An 8878-nucleotide genomic window follows, 5' to 3' on the forward strand; every position below is an offset into this window, starting at 1 on the left:
TTTAAAGTTATGACTCCTTTATTTGCTCTCACTGTCTAAACTGAGCTGGACTGGCAGGACCTCTACAGCTTGTGAACTCTCAACCCAGGGACTGTTTTTCTTTAGTCATTAGTCACTAGGGTCTCCTCTCCTAAAAACATCTCGCAGCAGCCCAGGGGTTAGAGAGTATCACCTCACACTGGAGGTCCTTTGTTTCATGGCTGTTCCTTTTCTGAGGACACTATGCTTTCCAAAGCACACTGCCTGAAGCATCATCATCAAAACAGTTAAGGTTGAAAGACAATAAAGACCGGAGCAAGGGCACACAGTCGGTGTCCTGGTCTGTCTTCTGTGGCTGTGATAAACACCGTAGGCACATCTGTCTATAGAGGAAAGGATTTATTTAGCTCATACATTCTATACACAGTCCATCACTGAGGGGAACCCAGGCAGAAACTCATGGAAGGAAGCTGGAGGCAGGAGCTGATGCAGAGGCCATGGAGGGGTGCTGCTTACTGGCTTGCTCCCCATGACTTGCTCAGTTTGCTTTTTTATACCACCCAGGATTGCCTGCCCAGGGCTGGCATTGCCTCCTATGGGCTGGGCCCTCTCATATCAAACATTAATCAAGAAAATACCATAAAGACTTGCCTATAGAAAACCTGACGGAGGTGTTTTCTCAGTTGAGGTTCCTCTTCCTGGATAACTCTTCCTGGGTCAAGTTGACAACAGTTAACCATGACGGTAAAAAAAAAGAAAAGGTAACTGAGGCCAACATTTAACAGATCTCATGGTTTCTTAGTTATTTGCTTATTTTTTTAATTTCATTTCTTATCATTTGCTGAGTTTAATGTAAAATTTTTAGCATTTGCAGGGTTGGCCTGGAGGAGGAGTGTTGCGATGGAGGTGGGGTGGCCCTCCTGGCATTTAGCCTCTTCTTGTCAATCCACAGGCCAAAGCAGGTGGAGCAAGAGCTCCTTCACACCACGAACTTGAGGAAGTAGTAAAAACGCCATCAAGTTAGCATCACTCAAAATGGTGACTCAGCACTGAGGTATCTCCCAGAACCAAGGAGAGAAGTGATGAGGGAAGGCTGCTAGAGGCCCTGTAGGCAGGAGCAGAACCCCAAAATCGTGAGTTTCTCTTTGCTATCCTGTCCCGTGACTGTTTGCCGCTTCTGTCTGCGCACATCCTCAAAGCCTCTCTCTGTGTTGGGCTGCTCTGCCCGCGCGTGTACCGAAGGATTTTTAGACTCTGGGAATCACGTGACACACACGTGACTCAAAGAACCCATGGCTAGAATAGTTCTCAAGGAAATAAGATTGAATGAAGCAAAACCCCAGAGCCAGCCATAGCATGTCGTGCCTTTATTTCTGTTGATTTGATTCAGCTCTAAGGAGAATGTAGAGCAAGGAATGTGAGAACATCTCACTTGTTTAGTGAAATTCGTTCACAAGTATCTATTGAACAAAGTAAAGTGGCAGTGTAGGAGGAATAGCGGAGGGTGATAAATCTGAATGAAAGCCTTCGATCTCTCCCCACAGCCTTCTAAAATCACTGTGATTATCGTCGGGAAATGATTCCTAACCGGCCATTGTATTCAGGCACAACTGTGTGCAACCAACATCACTGGGCTCCAGAGAAAACACATTAAAACATCTGCAGTGTTTTTTTTTTTTTAATTTTTTTCTATATTTTGACAAAAGAATGCTTAGTATAAGAAGATAACTGAGAGGTGCTGAGGGCCAGTGAGCCTCTTCCTCAGTTTCCACTTCTTGACTCACAGTGTTTCACATCCCAAGGAACGGCTGAAAAAAAAAGTTTTAATTCCATGTGCTAATGAGTATGTGGACAAACTAGAACACTCATATGTTTTGGATGGGTGTGTAAAGTGTGCTAATCCAAGAAACTGTTCAAGTATAAGTCTACCACACAATCTGGCAATTTCACTCCTTGGGTATATTTTCAAGAAAAAAAAATGAATTCATATGTCCACCAGGAAACATACGTACAAGTCTTTATGGTGCTTTTTTCCTAATAAGGCAAAGCTGTAAACAACTCACCTGTTCAACCATGGCAGGGTGGATAATAAACCGTAGTATGTTTTATAATGGGCTACTACACGGCAATAAAAAGGCAAACTCGTGCTCACTCAACAAGATTCATGAGGCTAATAGACGACGTAGTATCTAACGCAAGATACACAAACCAGAAGAGCATGTACCGCAAATGCGTTGCACATGGCTCCATTTTCAGGAAGCCTAGGAACCAACAAGTCCATGAAGATGGACAGCAGACTATTATCACCTTGTTATTATTAGCTTATTGACTGGAAGGAGCCCTGAGTGAGCATCAAGAGGTGATGGGTGTATTCTGTATATTGACTAAATGGTTATTACATGGGTATAGACTACATAAATTTTTATTTTTTTATTTACTTTACATCCTCTTTGTTGCCCCCTCCCTCCCTCCCTCCCTCCTTTCCTCCCTTCCTCCCAGTCCTCCCCTCCATCCCCCTCCTTTCCCATTCAGCCCAGCTCATCAAGTCACATCAGGACTGAGCATGTCCTCTTCCCCTGTGGCCTGGCAAGGCAGTCCTGCCAGGGGAAAGTGATCAAAAAGCTGGCAAGTGAGTCTGTGTCCAATGCAGTCCCCACTTTCCTTGCTAGAGCACCCACATGAGGCCTAAGCTGACTATCTGCTACATCTTTGTAGGAGGGCCTAGGTCCAGTTCCTGCATGGTCTTCGGTTGATGCTTCAGTCTCAGCAAGCCCCTCTGGGCTCTGGTTAGTTGGCCCTGTTGGTCTTCTTGTGAGCTCCTGTCACCTCCAGGTCCTTTTTTCTTTACTCCCACTTTTCCACAAGAAGCCCTACACATCACCCAATGTTTGACTGTGAGTCTCAGAATCTGTTTGGAAGGATATGAGGGGGACTCAAGCAGAGACTCCTAATATTAGAGACCACAGAGACTGACGAGTCTCCAAGTAGAGGGAGGGGAACACCAACCCCCCACCCCCCAAAAAAACTTTAACCCAAAACTTACCCTGCCTATAAGATGTGGAGGGATAAAGATAGAGCAGATAGAGCAGAGACTGAGGGAACGCCCAATAAAAGACCCACCCTATCAGGGAGTGCCAACCCCTGACACTATGAAAGATGTTCCGCTAAACTTGCCAACGGGAGTCTGACAGAGTTGTCCTCTGAGAGGGGTTACCCAGCAGCCTCAAAACAGATGCCGAGACTCATAGACTACATAATTTTTAACCAAGTTGTACACATTAAAAAACTGTATATATATTTTTTACTATAGATGAGTTATATCTAAGCTAAAAGAAAAAAAAAATCTACCCCAAAGGGCCTTGGAAAGATGTCTCCACGCTGGAAAGAGTTCCGCCAGAGCCCCTCCTGTACGTCCTGCCCTGACGCCACACCTCGCTTCTCCTAGACATGGCTTCCAACTGTTTTGTTTCAGTTGACACCTTGTGAGTGAATAACAGTGATACTCCCACCAGCTTTGTCTGAGGGCCATGGACTAGGCACAGGGTAGCAGTTTGGTGCTTGGCAACATGGTGTGTAGATGGCAGGGAAGATAAGGGTATAGTAAGCTCGGCACACATTCCACCCTGCGCCTGGGGGCGATTCATAGACAGAAGAACAGATTTCCTTGGCATGCCAGTTTCGCTCAGAGCCTGTCCTGGCTAGAAATACTGGCACTCTTCACTTTTTCCTCCCTCTGTTGTCGACAGAAGAAGTCTTTGTACCAGGAGGCAATCAGGGATCTTGGAGGCCATCGGGGACTCCTCCTCACTATCAGTGATATTCTGGAGAAAGATAAGGTCATGGTGTCTTTTGTGTACGATAGCCATGTAGAGTGAGAAGTGGGCTATCTCTCCCACCTTCGGAGCCAGGGCTTTCTCAACACCATGCTGTGTGCTAGACAGGTAGTCAGTGCGTCTCCAGACCCTGGTGAGACTTAGCCTTTCTTTGTGCACCTCAGGATGTGCCCTTGCAGTTAATCTCCAAAGCAGCTGGATCCTGTTTCTTTGCACGGGTTAAATGACTAAGCCGCTTGAGCCCCTCATCCCTAAGCCCCATGAGAAAGAGATGAACTGCTCGTCTTCCTTATAGGAGCTGACAAGGGGCAGCACCCTGTTCCCAGGCCACCGTAGGGCAGGGGCTCCTTCTGAACTGGAAGCATCAGTTGTGGGGCTGAGTTTTACGGTTGGGAAAGCTCCTCAAAAGGACACAGAGGTTCCCCTTCTCTGTCTCCATTCTTCCCTGCTTCCCTAACCCCCACCCCCACCCCCAATCATTTGTACCATCATTTTTCTGGGGCAGCTTCTGCCCCACCCGTGGGAACTTCCAGCCTCTGTTCCCGAGCTCCCCCGTCCCTGCCCCTTTTGGTAGGAGAGTAAAACAGACCACTCACCCTCCACTCCTCATTTCTTCTGGTCTTCAGACACACCTTGTTTTTTCACTTTCACCAAAACACACCAGCAAGATCACTCAGATGATCACCTAATGTATGGCTTCTAGTGTTCAAGAGTTGTTAGAATGAAAAAATATTTTCATTTATTATTGGGGGAGGGAGCTTGAGTGTGTCATGTGGTGCCTGTGTGGAGGCCAGAGAATAATTCTAAAGAGTCAGTTCTTTCCCCCGTATGTGGTTCTGGGGATAGAACTGAAGTTGTCAGCCGTTTATAGCAAGTGCCTGTCCCTGCCGAGACATCTTGCTGTCCAAAACACTGACTGTTGTTACGAGGTGGGCATATACAGATATCATGAGACTGTCCTCATGTTTACCTCCCTAGCCCTCTCCCTGTTTTCCTCCCTCACATCATCTTCCATTAGCTTTCATGTTCTATACAGAACTACTGGTCTGTTTTATATAAATGCAGAGCAGGGGGATCTAGGTCAGTGTGTCTAGGAGTTTTCATTTTTTGACCATTTATTTGTTTTACGTGCGTGCATGTTTGGCCCCTGTGTATGTACACCACACGTATGCCTGGTGATGCTGAGGAGGCCAGGTCCCCTGGAACTGCAGTTCCGGATGGTTGCAAGCCATGGATGGTATGGGTGGTAGGAACTGAACCTGGGTTCTCTATAAAAGCAGCCCAGTGCTCTAATTAGCTGAGCCACCTCTCCAGCCCTACTCTTGATCACACGGCCCATCACTTGGGCTTTAAAAAAAAAATGTAATTCAAATGCATTTTATTTCAAATAAATATACAAACTAGGAGAGCCTTCCATACACCTGTCCCCCAACTTTGACTTGCTTGCAGTTTGTCTTTGTTTCATGTATCTGTCATATTATCTTCACTTCAGTACTTTAAAGCAAATCCCAAATACCATTTCCTTACGCGATCTGTAATTCACTGTTCTCACTTACCTACACATTCGTGGAAAAATATAAAGACTAAAGATACAAGAAAACCATTGTAAATTTAAAATAAAATTCATCTCTTTTGGCAAATTTATTTGTAATTAGGAAAGAGCCACTGTATTTACAGTGTAACAGACTTCAGTTGTGTCCTATATTATTCTAGAGTCTCAGAAACGGGAAAACTCACACTAAAAGGAAGACTTTTTTCCCCAACAAGTGTTTATCCTTAACGTTTCCCAGCTATATCCGTTTACCGCGCTGTTCCTACCCTTTGTGAGAACCGTGGGCTGGAATCAAAACATGACACTTCAAATAGAAAGCAAGAGGGAAGATGGCCGTCACGCATTGTGCCCTGTGGCTTGCAGCCTGTAGGGCAGCTTCCTCAGAGGTCTAGAAGGTCTCTGTTTTTGAAGTGTCTAGTTTGCCTGCTGCCAGATGGTTATTTGATGTTCTACACACTCAAACAATCCAGAGACAATGGGAGGTGCCATGCACCAGTAGGTGAGAACCAAAGAGCAGCAACCGCAGCCTTGCTGTGGGAGCGCCCTCCTTCCTCTGTGATGCTGGGCGTTCTTTCCCAGTGAGGTCAACCCCTAAGTAGATCTGGGGTCCCAGAATGAAAACCTTGACGTGGTCAGATCTGACTGAGCTTTGGAAAGACATCCAGTGAGGTCCCCGTGCTTCCTACTATACAAATATTTTCTTTTCTACGAATCACCGACTCGGAAGGAATTCGCAGTCTGGAAGCTGGCATGGCGTGTTGGCTTTTAGTTTGCCTATTCTTTACCTCTCCCTCTGAGAGAAGAGGCGGGAGAGAATGGCTCACCTCCACTGTGACTCTTAGGATACGTGTGGAGGGTTGAAGGTTTAGCTTGGAATCCGTCAATGGTAGCTCTTCACATTTCAATGTGGAAAGGAGCTAAAAGAAAGATTTTTCTCAAAATTTCTTGGGCTGGGGAATATATTTCAGTGATAGAGAGTTTGCCCAGCACAAAGAAGACACTGGGGTTTGTCCTTTTGTCTAGCATTTTATTAGAAAATATCAATTATCTGTATTAATAAATAGAGGCAAGGATAGTTTCTGGGGGCTGAAAGGCCACGGCTTCATGTATGTGGCAGGATCCTGTGGTCTCTTCTAGCCCCTAGGTCTTTTGTTGGGGATAAGGGTGGGTTTTGTTTTGATTTCTGTTTTAGTTATTCAAGACAGGGTTTCTCTGTGCAACCCTCGTTGTCCTGGAACTTGCCCTGTAGACCAAGCTGGCCTTGGACTCACAGACACCCACCTGCCTCCGCACTGACACAGGATCTTGCTTTGCAGCCCAGGTAGATAATTTACCGTACACCTGCCTCAGCCCGCCGCACGTGGAGTTTACAGGAATGTGGCAACAATAGCCAGCTCGCCCCTACGCCTTTATTACCTTTTAAATCTTGTTTTAGTGTGTGTGTGCACGTGTGTGTGTGTGTGCGCGTGCGTGTGTGTTAATGGCAGCACTCTTGTGCCGTAGTGTGAGAAGTGTGGGGATGAGAGGACAGTGTTTAGGAGTGGACTGAACTCAGGCTGTCAGGCTAGGCGGCACCTTTGCCCTCTGAGCCACTCCTTTGTCCCCTTACGTCTTTATGCTAATCTTCCTCTCAGTCTGTTTTTTCTTAGAAGTCTTGGGCACTTTGGCCTGCGAAGAAACCCATAAAAGAACAGTATTAATGTACTATGTCTTTCCTTGCTCTGGCCCTCTGAAGCAACCCTGGGTGCCCAGTTTTCCAGCACTTTAAAAACTTACGTTCCAGATAAGACATAACCCACGAGCACAGCTGTAGTTGACAGCTGACTCAGGAGCGCAGATGCCCAGACTTTGTATTTTCTTTGATTAGGGGCTAACAAACAGGTCTATTTTGCTCACCATCTTTGCAGTGTCTTTTTCTAGGAAGACTATTATTAGCCTGAAGTAGGCTTCCTTTGTTTCTTTTTCATTTAAATTATATTATTTTAAAGATGGTATTTTTTTTATTACTCTTTGAGAGTTTTGTACATATATACAATGCATTTGAATCACATTCACCCTCACTCGCCTTCTAATTCCTCCAAAATCTATACTCCTACCCCAGTTCCTCAGCCATCGCAATTTCTTTCTTTCTCTCTTTTCTTTCTCTCTTTCTCTCTCTCTTTCTTTCTTTCTTTCTTTCTTTCTTTCTTTCTTTCTCTCTCTCTCTCTCTCTCTCTCTCTCTTTCTTTCTTGTTTAAAAAAAGATCTTTATTTTAAACTCTGATCTACCAAGTGAGTGTTTTTCACCAACTCTAGGAGCAGAGACCTTCACAGGCTTCACAATCTTTTGTTTAGGCACTGCCTTTGTGGGGGCCTTGGCAGCAGCCGTTGTTGTCTTCTTTGATGCCTGCCTAGCCTTTTTCGCTTCCCTGGCAGCCCTGATAGCCTGCTCTCGCTGAGCTTTCCTAACTTCTGGTTTCTGATTCCTCTTGGCCATTCTATCAGCAAGAGGCGCACCAGATGGCCTGCTGGAATTTGACAGCACGGCAGGTTCTTTTCCCTTGAATTTCCTCCAACTGTCCCTTCTTGTGTTTCCTTCTGTAGAGGACAGTCGCGTTCATCTGCCGAGGGTTCCTTTTGGAAAAGAATGAGGACTCACATTTTGTGTTAAGAAACTGGAAAGCCCTCCTTGTAGTCAAGGCATAGCACCGCCTGTGCCCGGGGTAGATCTTGTGCACGCTGAAACTGCACAGCTCAACCTTCACGGTGATAGCTGCTGTCCTGCTAAAGGAAAGATTAACTTTTTTTTTTTAATAACACACAGAGTCCACTTTGTGCTGCTTATATACTTATGGGTGTGGGGCCATCCAATGGAGCATGGGCTATCCCCAGGGGCTGTACCCACAAAGAAAACTGACTCTCCCTCCCTCCAGAAGCCACCAACTGCTGGTAGCTCCCCAGCTACATGTGGGGGCTGGCACGCTCCTCCTCCTCCATGATAGACCGTTGACTGGCTTGCTTTTGTGCAAGACTTAGGCAGTCACAGTTACGGCGAGTTCTTCGCTGCTGTAGTTTGGTCATATCCAGAAGATATGATATAGTTCTTTCTATCCAGGCCTCAGGCTTTTACGGTCTCTCTGCCCACCCTTCTGTGCTAGTCCCTGAGGCTTGGTGGTGGTGCTAGAATGGAGACAGATGCCCATCTACAGCTAAGTTCACCACAGGCACTTATTCTCTGCACTTTGACCAGCTGTGAGTTCAGAACCTAAGATGGATATGATCAGAGATTGCTGATATTCTGCAGTGTGTGCCTTCATGACTGGACAGGAGATTTTTCAAGAGAGGCCATGTTTTTCAAAAGACTTCATCCCCCAGAAAGGTGAAAACTCATTCTTCTTTTTTTAAATCAGAGTCTCTGTGCAGATTTAGAGAAAACATAGTATGCCTTCTCAGCTTTTGTTTCTCAGTTGCCGCTGGCCCCATTACCCTGGCACCCTGAGAGACGAGACACCTGCGGCCATTTATCTAACTCTCT

General features: G+C 45.9%; 1 pseudogene; it reads right to left on the minus strand.

Moving 5' to 3' along the window:
• Nucleotides 1–6969: 6969 nt before the first annotated feature.
• LOC110552384 (large ribosomal subunit protein eL24-like) lies at nucleotides 6970–8340 on the minus strand (annotated as a pseudogene).
• Nucleotides 8341–8878: the final 538 nt, after the last annotated feature.

This window comes from Meriones unguiculatus, chromosome 2 (genome assembly GCF_030254825.1).
Source record: "Meriones unguiculatus strain TT.TT164.6M chromosome 2, Bangor_MerUng_6.1, whole genome shotgun sequence".
Lineage (NCBI taxonomy): Eukaryota > Metazoa > Chordata > Mammalia > Rodentia > Muridae > Meriones > Meriones unguiculatus.